This window comes from Taudactylus pleione, unplaced genomic scaffold, assembly GCF_031769625.1.
Source record: "Taudactylus pleione unplaced genomic scaffold, aTauple2 ptg000019l, whole genome shotgun sequence".
Lineage (NCBI taxonomy): Eukaryota > Metazoa > Chordata > Amphibia > Anura > Myobatrachidae > Taudactylus > Taudactylus pleione.
This window is the reverse complement of record NW_028284421.1, coordinates 26,816,507-26,829,246: the sequence shown is the minus strand read 5'-3', so window position 1 is coordinate 26,829,246 and position 12,740 is coordinate 26,816,507. Positions and strand designations below refer to the sequence as shown.

At 41.5% G+C, this 12,740-nt stretch overlaps 2 protein-coding genes across 10 annotated transcripts in view; one reads left to right on the top strand and one right to left on the bottom strand.

Annotated features, from left to right (window-relative positions):
• The window catches only part of PEAK1 (pseudopodium enriched atypical kinase 1), a 51,139-nt gene extending 46,537 nt beyond the window's left edge, over positions 1 to 4,602 (bottom strand). The window contains exon 1 of one of the 2 annotated variants that reach the window (XM_088446201.1): positions 4,534 to 4,602. The gene's annotated coding sequence lies outside the window, so the exon portion shown is untranslated. Of the gene's footprint in view, positions 1 to 4,428; positions 4,488 to 4,533 lie in introns of those variants that run through there. The other variant, XM_088446200.1, reaches the window with a different exon arrangement.
• A 217-nt stretch (positions 4,603 to 4,819) lies between these two features.
• The window catches only part of HMG20A (high mobility group 20A), a 41,221-nt gene continuing 33,300 nt past the window's right edge, over positions 4,820 to 12,740 (top strand). For 3 of the 8 annotated variants that reach the window (XM_088443943.1, XM_088443890.1, XM_088443896.1), the window contains exons 1-2: positions 4,876 to 5,061; positions 5,790 to 5,835. The gene's annotated coding sequence lies outside the window, so the exon portion shown is untranslated. The other 5 variants (XM_088443923.1, XM_088443941.1, XM_088443931.1 and 2 more) reach the window with 5 other exon arrangements.

Genomic DNA, 12,740 nt, shown 5'->3' with positions numbered 1-12,740 from the left:
CTGTAAAGCGCTGCGGAATTTGTGTGCGCTATATAAATAACTGGTAATAATAATTAATAATAGCACTATACAAATTCACGGTCAAGCTAAAAAAAAAACTAATAACATAATGCATTTCTAGACTTTGGCAGACATAAGATGATCACATACAGAACAATAATGAGAAAAGAAAAACTGAAGTCGTGTATCACAAACAGACACATTTCATTTTATATGAAAGCAAATTGTTGCACAATAAAATGGGTGTATGTCAGTTGTGTATGCTAAAGTGTATTGAATGTTTAGTATATGCATTTAGAAAATTAATTTTCATTTGTTTACACCAAACCCAGTCAGCGTCGTTAGGTTTTTCTAGTATTGTGACATACATTAGTGTTGCATTTAAGTAATTTATTGACCTAATAAATTATAGTGATTTAGTAAAGAACATTAAATCATCACCTATTTATTGGATGGGTGTGAATTGGTTAACGGAAGGCCTGGCTAAGTCTGCAAAAAGCAAGGCCAGAATTCTAGATATGGGAATGGAAACTTATTGAGGGAGGAACTGGGAGGGAGGCTGAGGGAAAGGGAAAGACTGGGAATGCAGGGTTAGAAACTAAAAGGAAAATTCACTCGAGCCACATGGGACAAGAATAAAAGGGTTAAAAGGATAATGAAGGAAATGAACATATAAACCAGATAAAGTGATACATTCCGAAAAAATTAAATGCACCCTGCCATAAACAGTGTAACTAGCTGACCACCTGCCCATGCTGTACAGAGTATTGACGGACACTACAGAGGATATAGGATTTTTCTCTATACAAAAGTGTGTGAAAATTATATTCAAATTCAATTATTTCTCTTCACATGATGTGAACTCTTCAAAAATGCTAGAGTCCCTCTGACAGGCACACCCTAAATCTGTAATTCATGTTGACTCCCTCATTTTAATCCATTAGTGTCACAATCCTGGGCGGTCATCCAAAAGAATCGGCATTGTCAACCATCATCTTTCAACACTGTCATTCACACAATCTTGTACATCTATTATTCACTGTCACACTCACAAACATTCAGTTCCTCGCTGCACCCTCTTCTATTCTTCACTGCCACCCACACATAATCACCCCCAACTTTCCCAGATCCCATTTCTCCTCTTATCCTACACAAGTGTATTATTTATTTCTATTTCTGTCAGCTCCTTCCCTACTCAATCACTTTCTATACAACAATACCTCACTAGTCAGGTTATATTAGTGATGGTGAATATGATCTTTTTCAGGCTCCTCACAGAACCTCTGAGTAATGGCATGAAGTGTGGCGATATCACCATCAAAGCACAATCTAATATTCTTTACAGTACATATGCATAAAAGCACTGAGCTTATGTAAACATCAAAATCATGAGGAAAGGGACCAAAATAACATGACCAGAATGCAATACCTGGTGTCTTAGCAAGCAGCCATGGGGCTGCCGCTAGTTGCAATCTCAAGTCTTGCTCACTTGTTTTTTTCTTGTGAATTCTCATTTTGTTGCTACTTTTCTTTATATATGTCAACACCACAAACTCAGTTACTCTTCCTAAGGGGTTGATTCAATTAGAAGTGATATGCTGTTGTGACGTCACTTGAATGAAAGCAATGGCATCTTGCATTGTGCATTTTATCTCGCACCCTCATAGGGGTGCACAGGGAAATGCACTATGAAAACCTAATATACAGATTTCTGCACATTGCACATCTCCTGTACAATTCACCAGAACATGCAAAGTCACCTCGCTTCTAATTGATTTGACCCCTGAAAGTCAAACCTTAAAACGGTAGTGATAAACCTCCCTATCAATATCATACACACTTCAGGAGCAAGAAGGCAAGATTCAGAATTAAATTTCATAAAGTTCCCACTCTGCCCACCAGCACTACATTCCCAGCCACTGGTTAGGCAACTGGAGCTCAGTACAGGCTTCCAGCCCACTCTTGCTCCAGCCACCTGCTACTGTTCATGTCTATGTTTGCTGTTTTTCTGAGGAAAAAAGGGACACATGTAACCTGTTGTTCTAAAAATTGGTCAGGGGGTCAGAAAGGATTTGGGGTGTAGCTGAAACACTAGAAATTGGCATAGAGACTGGGGTTCCAAAGATTTTTGGATGTGGTAGGATTAGGGTTACCTCGGGGCTACCATAATGTTAAAATGATAAATCTATGACCTTTATGTGACCTTAAATTTCATAAAAATCCACCATTTACAATCTTGTCGGTGCAAAGTTAAGTTAAAACAGCTGATGGAACCTATTACTAGTTATTGCACCAGGAGTCTGGTAACTCAGTTAAAAAGTTTGGGCACCTTGGGTAAAATGGGATGTTTCACTGAATCTTTAAGTGAAGAAAAGAAAATTGCACAAATATCAATACAAGAGATTTTTGCACACTTTGGTGCACAATTACATGCAGAATTTAACTGAATGATATAAAAAAAATCCTTCCAGATAATTTAATAATACTTCTTTATTTATTTTTTTTATTTCATTGTTAGATTTCAAATAAAGCCAGGTGACGACAATTTCAAAGTTGAATAAATACTGTGACCCTTCTAATCATTCAGGATGTTGTATCCTACACTCCTCAATCCTGGACTCCTAAGCAGCTGACTGAATTCTTTAAAGATAAAAATAGTTGCCTGTTATAAAGCAGTTGAAGGCTATAAAAAGATATCTAAATGATTCCAAGTTGGGATTTACACTATCAGAAACATTGTAACAATATAAATGTAAAAGCAAGATCTGGACACCCAGAAACATTTCTGCGAGACCTGATTGTACCGTAAATTGGTCAGATATACAAAACAGACTCCACATATCAATGCAACGAACCTGCAAAAATAAAATGAAGTTGACACTAAAGTAGTGGTCACCAGTATAGCGTTTCTCTGTATGTCTGAAGGAAACCTTTTATATGACCTCTCGTCTAAGATATGAAAAACACTTACAGTAGATAATCTAGAAACTTTTTAAAATAAAGTTCAAAGGATAGATGAGACAAAAAAGTTATCTTTTAGCCACAGCCACAAAATATGCATTTAAAGACCAGGCAAATATTTGAAGTACAGTCCAATGTGCATATTAAAGCAGCACTTCCAGGTAGGGTGAAAAATTCACAACACACATGGGGGTACATTTATTAAAGTGAGAGTTTTTAGAAGTGGAGATGTTGCCCATAGTAACCAATCAGATTCTAGCTATTATCTTCTAGAAGGTGTTAAGGTGCCCATACACGGTGCGATAAATCAGCCGATCCGACGGATTGGTACGATTTGGCTGCTATATCGTACCATGTATGGGCATGATATCGGATAGAGCGCGCACCCATGGGGTCGTACATCGCACAGCCAGATCTTACTGCAGGTTCGGTCGATCTAGGGATGCGATGTGCGATCCCATGCAACGCAATGCGGGTGGGGGAGCCGGCATATCGGGTGGTCGGCCACCCGATCGCACCGTGTGTGGGGACTGTCCGATATGTCGCACCCCCATCGCGTCGCACCATGTATGGCCAGCTGAAGTTAAGTAGAATCTGATTGGTTGTTATGGGCAACATCTCCACTTCTAAAAACTCTCACTTTAGTAAATATACCCCATGGCATCATTTAGTGAACCCCAGGAGCCAATCCATGCAGCAATTTTTCTCTGTCCCTTTGGTTTGTTTTGCATCCCTGGCCAAAAACCACAGTTACCTGTGTGATCACAGAGATTGCAGCCTCTGATTAGTCTTCCTGGTTGCAGCCCCCTCTGCAGCCATTTAAAAGTGGTGAACAAAGGGTTAATAAATATAGACTTTATGCCCAAACATATTCACGGTTTTATTTTATTTTTAAAACCATTGCATTTCGCAAACCCTGCATTAAAATATGTCATGTTTAAACTTGGACACGGCTGATTGGCAAACATTTACTTGCACCTTTGCACGCAATTTGACCAGGGTTAACCAAAATTTTCCATACAAATTGATACAATCATGTAAAATATTCCTGTTAAACTCTCTTTGTTTAATGAGCAAGAATGTCACTCCTGTAAAACATAGCTTATAACTGCATATCTCACCTGTTTCACATCACTGTTGGAATAGCAATGATAGTAAAGCACTTTTGGATGAGAATCAGATTATGTCAGGGACCTTCTGGATGGTTTCTAATAACCTTATATATTACAGCAGTGGTGATGGGATAGAAATATCACGTTATGCAGCTATAATATACACACAGCCCTGCAATGGCAGGCTATGGGTACCTGGTGATAGGCTGCAGCTGTTAAGTGCTTTGTGTATATTCCTGCTGTCACTTCTCCTCTGTCACTCACTGCCACCCACTCCTTATTCCATCACTGCGCCTCACTCACCCACCAGCATCTGTTACACACAGTCATCCTCACCACTTGTGTGTAAATCTACCTGCCATGGAGTCACCCACTGGAACGCTTCTCTCACTAGTACATTATTATGTGCCGATCATCTATGTAAATGCCCCTACATGGAGTGAGGTGACGAAGCACATACCTGACGTCACACCTTCATGTCACACCCGCTCAGCTCACTTTGCTTTGGCCACGCCCACTCAGACGGTAACACGTCATTGCCCTCCCTTCTCCTGTCTACAGGAGCACTCATAGCCGGCCAGCCAATCACTGCTCTGATCTTCCTCAGCCAGAGCGAGGCTTGGAGCATTGGATATCCAATCAGTACTCAGCAGTAGTACCCAATGAACGACTTCTCTCAGTAATACCGTCACACTGCTGTTAAACTACAACTCCCGGCATGCCATATGGTAGGGATGGTTACATACATAATGACAACGCGAAATAGTTCCCTGCAGCCCTGTAAAACGGGGATACGGTATGCCAAACAAAAGCTCACTGTACCAGTGTGTAGCGGCTTGGTTCTACTATAGATCATCGAGAGGAGGATGCGGCGGAGGACTATAGTACAGTGACCGGACCTTAATCGCGTACGACGTGCGCTTTACGTGACCGTAGGTTGCTAAGTAGCCAGTAGAGAGGAGAGAGAAGCGGCGTAGCTGGCAATACCGTACGTTATTAGTTATTACCGTTGTGTTGCCTGGTCCTGTACGTACGGTGTTAGATTTATCAGAGCCGGGTGAGGGGCGGCATATATATATATATATTTATATATATATATATATATTTATATATATATATATATAAATAATAAAGTAGTATAGCAGGAGAACACCTATACATTACGGTGTGTTTCATAAGGCATACACATTCACATAGCTCTTGTGGTTACTGCTTTATTTTACCTATAACACGATTGCCTCATTATACCAGCTTTACACATACATCCACATGTGATCATCATCATCATCAACAACTACTAAATATAGAAACTATAAAATACATAGACAATAGGTTTTTTTTATACGGTGCCACCACTTCATAACTGATGGTGTTTAATAAATAATAAAAAAAATCACAAAATGATAGTTGATCTTTGGCTTATGTATGTGGCCTGGATGAATATAGGTGCATTTAGTAGCTTATTGTTGTGCCCATTTCCTTACTGTTTTAGTTTATGTGCATATTGTAATTGAAGAGTGTTTGGTTCATAGACATTGTACCCATGAATGTATCCAGTATTGCTTTCATAGATTAACTGTAAACCATAAATTAATCATATGTAAACTTGCAGGAGATTGCAGTATGGTAGTTAACATGAAACACATGAACGACATATGTAAGAAAAAAAAATCTTAAGTATTTGAAACATAACGTTTACATTTCTTTATGTCTTAGGATAGAAGACTAAAACGTTGGCAATTGTTTGCTGGAGTTACAGGAGGTAAGGCCTTTATATGTTGTTTATGTATTGAATATGAAATATGGCAGGCAGAAATGGTCTCTGTGTTGGGCAATGGTTGCCAGCGTGGCCTCTGTGTTGGGCAGTGGCCTTTGCCATGGGCGGTGGTCTATTGTGTACCCATGATATGCGTGCACCCGTGGGTCATTAGCGACATCGTCCGTCGGCCCTACTGCAGGGCCAACGGATTTTGCTAACCATGTCATGCTGTTGAATGCAGCATGACACGTCCCTCCCAGAAGCGTAGCGTAGTGCTATGGCACCCGGAGCATGACCATGTTATGGCGCCCCCTCATCCCCCCATGTTCCTGATGTGTATCTAGGGAGAGAGCTTGGTCAGCATATTGGGGAACATTAAAGGAAAAAAATAAAACAAGCAGTGCCACTGTCGGACTTGAACATGTGCTTGCACAGTACTTTACACACAATATATAAAATGTTATGTGTGGAGCACTGGTTACACAGAGAGACAGCACAGCAGTGTGAGGGTGCTAGACATGGACTGTCTATATCCATGTCAGTGCTGATCACTGTACTAGGATTACTCACTTATCTTAGTGCTGCGTGTTACCTAGTTTCACCCACTACACTTACCCTTCACCAAATATACCATCTAACCACTAGTACCACTCATCCATCCACCAATGCAGTATACAGTAACTCATACCCACTAATACTCACAGAAGACATTCCTCAAATACTAAAATACCCTCACTCATCACTGATCCCTGTCTGACCCTGTACATCACTCAAATACCATTTTCTCACCAGCAATCCATGTCACCATACTTCACCCACATAAATATACTGTAAAAAATCTGATTAAAAATAAAGCGCCAAAAGAATTTGTATAACATTTTTACAATTGACCTACCCCTAATTGCCAATCGCCTGTACACATGCTGCAGGGACCTGGCAGTGATTGACAGCTCATATGGGCGGGCAATTTAAATGTCAGCCCAGTTGAGCTGTCAAACCCTGCACATCGGACAGACAATTGGTACCCAGCTATAGACACAGGATTTGTTTGTTATTTGTCATCGGATGTTCATGGTCCATCTTGTTGGATTTTTTTATTGCACCCACTTACCCCTTTCTAGAGGGGGATTCCATAAAGCAAAAAAAAACAATATAGGATGGATATAATATATATATCTTCATATATAAACCTTAAACATCTTATAGAGAAGGTATATGGGGTCTGTAAACAAAATAGATAATTAAAAAGTAATAATTGTATATTATCTGTACTAACCCCATTTACCTTCTGTATAATATTTTTTTGGTTTGTATATTTAGATAGTATTGTTAGTATAGAGGAGCTGCTACAGACAGTGTACCCTGTAATGTGAGAGGGGTATATTAAAAGCATGAAATATATTGTTTAGATTATTCTTGCCGTTATACAATTTGTTTCTTTGTCTTTTTTCCCCGTCCTTCCATGTGTGTATGTTCTGTGTTGTAGTCCTCACTCCCCCCAATATCTATATGTGTATGTGCCCCTCTCCAGCTTACCAATACATTTCCCTGTACACACCAGTTTACTAAACATCCCCCCTGTTTATAATTTTACCACAAACATCCCCCTCCTCCCTGTTCACCAGCTTATCATACTACTGTGCCCACCTGCTTTTCTCAACCATGCCCCCAATATTTCTTAAACCTGCCCCTGTGTAAACCAACTTCCTTCAAAACTGCCCCTCTGCACAACTGATTAGTTACACTATTTCCTTACCTGATTCAGGAGCTGAAGGTCTGGAACAGCAGCAGCAGCTCTCCGCTAGCACTCATAGTGTTCACTCTAGCTCCGGCGGCAGGCAGGGCGCCGGAGCTAGAGAGGGCACTTCCATGCGTGCGCCCGAAAAGGGGGTGTGACCATTGACAAGGGGGCGTGTCTATAAGACGCGTTCCCTTTTCGTCACTCTCGGGGGTGTGCCCAGCACTTACGGACACGCCGGGCAGCCCCCAAGCGCTGCCGACAGGGAGAATAGATGCTGGGCACATGCGCCCAGCGTCTATTCTCCGGCGCTGACCGGGTCACCGCACATTTCCCCGCCCGCGGGACCCTGCGACCCGCAGGTGAGGACGGCACCCGTAGGCTGTGAGGGCAGGGCGCTTTTTGCCCTCCTTCTGGAGGGCAGGGTGCCGCGCCACACTTAAACAGCCTAGTGGGAACGCTACTCACAGTCAGGACCAGGAGCAGCAGAGCCAGCCAGTCTGCCCTGTGCAATCAGTGTAGAGTGTACCATGTGACTGCAGCAGTCACATGACACAGGACGAATCAGGAAGTCTCAGCTGAAGCAGTGAGACAGTGTTGTGTGGAGCAGGAATCAGTAAAAAAAAATTATAATAATCTGCTCACTGCCCGGCGCCCCCTGCAGGCATCAGCGCCCGGAGCATGAGCTCCATTTGTTCCACCCTCACTACGGCTCTGGTCCCTCCCCCCTGTCATTTCCGACATCGACAAGTATGTATGCACTTGGCGCATGACGGGTCCCATCGCCTGCAATATCGCGCTGGGTACACTTCGGCTAATGTGTACCCAGATTTACTCTTAGGGCTTATATAAGAGTTTTCCCAAATTCTGTCTGCATGGCACCCTTATAATCCAGGTTTTAAGAATATCCATGCTTGACCACAAGTGACTTAATTAGTATTTCAGTCAATTTGATTTAACCACCTGTGCTCAACCATGGATATCTCTAAAACCTGAACTGTTGGGGTGCCTTGAGGACCGCTTTTGCGTTGCAGTTGATATTGTATAAAGTCACAGACTAAGCACAATGCTGTGTGGTGGGATGCATGGCGTGGCTTAGTTGCATAATCTGTTGTGTGCCAAATGGGACTATTTGGCGCAATGTGAAATGTTGGTAAGGGCACATCTGTACCCAGCTCTGCCTACAGCAGGTGATCTTTGATTGGCTCTCTGCATGCACATGACATTGTGCAGTCATGCAACTGGCGCCCAGAAAGCCACATCAATAGGGGGACACCGCGCCTGAGAGAAATAGGAGACACCTAACCGGAGACCAGATTGAGGTGAGGAGACAAGCAAGGAGTGTGGAGAGAGAAGCCAGCAGAGGGAGGAGGGGACTTGGAGACCGGAGTCTGGGGAGAGGAGTCTGGCTGCTGTGGGGAGTGGGTGAGGTGGCAAAGGCTGCCATGAGTGGGGGAGTGGGTGAGGAGGCTGACTGGCAGATTAGGGGAGAGCGGGGATGCTGCTGGAACAGGTGACTGAATGAGTATGCTGAGACTGGCATAAGGGGAGGGTGAATGTGTGAGGAGGCTGACATGAGGGGTGTGGAGGATGCTGCAGGAATAAGGGAAGTGGTGAGGAGGCTGAGACTGGAATAGGGGAATGGGTGTGGAGGCTAGCATGAGGGGAGAAGAGGCTGTAGCAATGACGGGACTGGGTGAGGAGGATGAGGCACTCATAGGGGAGTGGGTGTGGAGGCTGACACTAAGGGAGAGGGGGAGGCTGCATATTGCTGGAATAGGGAAGTGGGTGATGAAGCTGATGCTGGCATAAGGGGAATGGATGTGGAGGCTGGGAAGAGGCTACAGGAATGAGGTCTGGGTGATGAGGCTGGTATAGGGGAGTGGAGGCTGGCATGAAGGGAGAGGAGGAGGCTGCTGGAATAGGAGAGTGAAAGAGGAGGCTGAGGCTGGCATAAATATGGGGAGTGGGTGAGGTAGCTGGCATGGGGGGAGAGGAGGAGGCTGCATATTGCTGGAATAGAGGAGTGGGTGAGAATGCTAACACTGGCATCCTTTATATTTTAATAGATAAACATGAATATTAATACATTCACATATATTAATACCAATCAGGGAAAATCCTTATTTTGAGTTAAAAATGTCCAGACATGATTCAGAACCCCTTGGACACTCCTCTAATGAATAATTAGGCTAATTAGAAGTATCCAATTAGCTTAATTAGTCCAATAATTACATGTCCTTATTGGTTTGGGGAAAATAGATTATAAAAATATATATTTCTTATATTATATTGGGACGGTGGTCCTATACTTTCATTCTGGCTCCTAGATTTTAGAAAAATTTGTGAAACCCTGGTCTAGACAGACATACTTCAGAACTTTGTACGGTTTTTTAACAGTGAACAGGGTTCATTCACCAGAGGCCCAGTCTACACAGAGTATGCAGATTGCATTTGGGTTCTCTGGTTTTCAGAAGGTAGAGCGTGCCAAAAAGTCTCTCTATGGGAGAAAGAAATGGAGTAAGAGGGGAGCATCTAGCCCAGTAGGAGAGGGACTGACCCTGCAAGGGGTATATTTACTAAAGTGCAGGTTTTTAGAAGTGAGTTGTTGCCCATAGCAACCAATCAGGTTCTAGCTATTATCTTCTAGAACAGGGGTGGGCAATAAATGTCCCTCCAGCTGTTATTGAACTACAAATCCCAGCATGCCTTGCAACAGTTTTATCATGGCCAAATAGCAAAACTATTGCTAGGCATGCTGGGATGAATAGTTCTGCAACAGTTGGGGGCCGCTATTTGCCCACCCCTATTCTAGAAGGTGCTAGATAAATAAGTAGAATCTGATTGGTTGCTATGGGCAACAACACCATTTCTAAAAACCTGCACTTTAGTAAATATACCCCTAAACATCCTAATTTGCCACATTGTGGCACTAGTGCCAAGGGTTGCTTGCCCCTGGTCTAGCTAATATTTTATATGTTATTCTCACACAAGTGCAAATTCTTTATATCACGCATTCTTTTGAAGAGGCTCTACATGGACATTTTTCTTTTGAGAAGTTACATACATACATTTATTCTTGGTATAGTACTTTTATTATCTTACCATGATAATGCAATACAAGCATTTTAATAAGTTTCTTAATTTGACCATCATCTGGCAGTGCTTTGTTGCAGATGGGAAAATATTTGTATTTTCTCCTGTCTGTGTCTAATGGAGGGTACACACGATTGTAAAAATCGTTACATCGCTCATATCGTTGACATGTTTGGCATGCATCGACGAACGATGCGTGTGCCCGCATGTCAGATAACTATATCTGAAATCGACTGTGTTTACAGTCAGATTTGGACGATATCATTCATTTAAATACTGTCAGAAATCATTCATTGATCATGAAATCGTTAATATCGTTCACCATTATCGTTCATTGTTATCGATGATCTAGCAAATCTGACCGTGTGTATGCACCATAAGTTCCCACCTATTAAATGCAAAAATATGTTCAGTTCAAAATAATCTTTATCGACTACTACTAACTGTATATAGAATGTAGAAGTGAAAATATATAATGTGCATCTCTGTACTTAGGGATCAGACTATTTTTATAACTTTGAATTATTTATTCTGTAGTGTGTGAAATTATTTGGTCCTCTAATACCAGTGTTGTTTTCTCACGATTTCAAATATAATGCTGAAGCATTGCTACTGATTGAAGGATTGTAATGTGATGAATTGCTAGTAGTATTTCATTGGCAACGGTTATTCAATAGATAAACATAGTAAAATATGCTCACAGATTTTATTATCATGTTATTGAATTTACTATAGTAATTAATGAGATACTAGCAGCCACTCATTATGTTTGACCACTTAGGGAAAAACTATGTTTTCCCTAAGGGAAGGTTATTTTTCTTTTAGATAGATTAACTTGTTTAAATCTGAGCAGATGTAACATTTAGCTAGATCAGTAACCAGCAAGCTGCTTTTAGGCCATTTTTCCCTTTGTTTTCTGGAACAAAGCACATATAGAGAACATTAATAAGGGTGTATAAAGTTTTGTCTCTTTCCATATTGGTTAATAGCAAATCAAACATTTAAATTGATAAAACAAAATGAGATTATATCCTGAAAATCTTATTTCGGAAACAGTAATTTAAAGTGGGAATAATCTCGCAAATAGAGTATAAGTGATAAGGATGTTTGTAAAACTTATGTATCTCCTAAAACTGTTACTGTTTTGTATTTGCTGCTGACAGCAAAGATGCTTACATTGATTTTCTTTACCTTGTTTCCTGATCTGCCACTTGTCCTTTGATTTTTCAATCCCTTAGGCACTCACTTAGGGGCCTATGTATTAATAATCAGAGAACTAGTGCGATTATTAAGTATCCATTTTGCGGCAGATATTTAAATTGTTAATGAAAATATCCCTTTTATGTACTAAGGGAAACTCGCAGGGACAGTGGTTGTGATAACCACTCTCCCTGCGAGTTATATCCCTGGCATTTTGTAAAAGTCTTTCCAGGAGAAGCGGGCACTGCGCATGCGCACAATGTCCGTCTCCGCCGCCAAAGGATACTGGAAGATCTCTCTCCTGCTTGTACTCCTCCATAGACTTAAAGCTGTTTAAACCGTCTGAAGATGATCTAAACTAACAGGGCCAAAATACAAAAAGCGTTGCTTTTCGGAGTGTGGTATATAGGAGTCAGCCTGTAGTGCCCATTGATAATAATGGCCACCGCTATCTGCAGCGTTAACTAGCATTCTGCCACAGAAATCTCCTGCCTTAGGCTGTTAGTACATAGCTACAAACCGTACAAGTATGCAGAAACGGCAGGCCCCTTAGAGCTGTGTGTAAATTTGCACCGGTGCAGAATTTGCAGCCGACCAAACACTGTTACAGTACAAGGTGTACACATACAAAGTTTTTAAAAAATTATTATTATTGTATATTCTTGCATGCTGTACACGTACTGATTAGCTCTGATTTCACACTGCTTAACTCTATATTACATTTTGTAGTGACATTTTTAAATCTATTTTCAAGGTGCAAAATGTTTACTTCGTAGCTTATAGTGAGTGGTAGGAAATGTGGAGTAGTGCCAGTGTATTTGTTCCACATCGCTGTAGGAGGGGACCGAATACAGAGAAGCAAAAAGATTACAGG